We start from the raw sequence: 1,573 nt of genomic DNA, 5'->3' as shown, positions 1-1,573 counted from the left end.
AAATGTTTTGGCGTGGGTAAAATACGAGCCCGAAGGAGCGGGTGGGGGTAAGGGCCCTTCAAACGGAGAAAGTGAAAGTTTTATGTAAACGTATAAATCGGCGAGTTGTGACAAAAGGCAGCGCGTGATGTCATTTCCTCTGGAGGGAGTTCACACAAAAGATCTGTCGTGGATGTTTGGAGACGATGGATTTATGAAGGTGGTGGTGCAGAGGAACGTGGGGAGGTTTTAGTGACAGGTTCAGGCGTGGTATAGGATATTTACAGGGGGTTAGCGTTAATGCTGATACTGATTTTACAAAATTTACAGGAAAAATGACAGTTTGAAGAATTGCTGGCTTTCTAATCGACAAGCCATAGTGAAAAGATGAGGTAGTGTTTGCACAACTACTGTATTTTTCAGACTATAAGTCACTCCAGAGTATAAGTGGCACCAGCCAAAAAATGCATAATGAAGAAAAAAAAAAACATATATAAGCCACTCCGGATTATAAGTCACACTTTTTGTGGGAAATCTATTTAAAAAATCAGAAACCAGGAACTGACATTTCATCAACAGGCTGTTAAAGTCACATATGAACAGTTCTTCAGATAAACTATAGCATAAACAACAGAACAGAACAAGTTTACCAAACTCTCCATCTCACTCCAAATCACTAAATCCATTCAATTCTTCATCCTCAGTGTCACTTCTGAGCAACTCTGTGACCTTGTGGCCGTACCGGCTTGTCAAAGCCTGATCTCGTCAGATCTCAGAAGCTCAGCAGGGCTGGGCCTGGTTAGTACTTGGATGGGAGACACTGGGAAAATCAGGTGCCACAGTGGGATGCCAGTCACAAAGTCACCAGTCGTTGTGTCCTTGGGCAAGACACTTCACTCACATTGCCTAGTATGAAAGTGGTGTGTGCGTGAGTGATGTGGTGGTCGGAGGGACCGATGGCGCCGATTGGCATGGCAGCCGTGCTTCTGTCAGTGTGCCCCAGGGCAGCTGTAGCTACAACAGTAACTTACCATCACTGGGTGTGGAGAAAAAAGAATAATGAATCTATGAAAAATGCTCTGTAAAGTGTTTTTGTGACATATGTCTGTGAAACGTGCTATATAAATAAAGACTTACTTACCTCCAGAGGTAAACGGAGTGCAGTTTCCTCTTCTGTGTCGCTGTCGTCAGACTCAGCATCAGTTCCATTTAGAATTATTCCGGCCTTTCTGAATCCCGACAGGATGGTTTCTGTGTTACTGAAGTCCAGGCTTTGTCCATCCATCCAATGACTTCCAGGAACGTTTTCGCAAGTTTTTCGCTCACTCAAAACTTTCTTTCTGCTTCTCGATTACTGTTTTCGGCTGAATATTTCAGTACTTGCTGCCTGTAATCTGCAAAATATGATTTTCTTTTTGGGGGCATTTGTGTTCAGTCAGAGATTCCGTGCCGACGAAAAGTGAGGACCGGGATGTGAGGGATGTAGTCAAGGCCGGGGGCAATTCGTTGTCAAGGCGGCCGCCCAAACTATAAAGCGCTGTGGGAAACACTGCCCCTATCACACATGAGTTTTCTTGTGAATATTAAAGAGTCT

General features: G+C 44.2%; 1 pseudogene; it reads left to right on the top strand.

The window, feature by feature from the left end:
* Positions 1–707: 707 nt before the first annotated feature.
* LOC129409124 (5S ribosomal RNA) lies at positions 708–824 on the top strand (annotated as a pseudogene).
* The last annotated feature ends 749 nt before the right edge of the window (positions 825–1,573 follow it).

Source organism: Boleophthalmus pectinirostris, unplaced genomic scaffold (assembly GCF_026225935.1).
Source record: "Boleophthalmus pectinirostris isolate CB_2022bp ecotype Guang Dong unplaced genomic scaffold, ASM2622593v1 HiC_scaffold_1, whole genome shotgun sequence".
Taxonomy (NCBI): Eukaryota; Metazoa; Chordata; class Actinopteri; order Gobiiformes; family Gobiidae; genus Boleophthalmus; species Boleophthalmus pectinirostris.
This window is presented reverse-complemented; position numbering and strand designations above follow the sequence as displayed.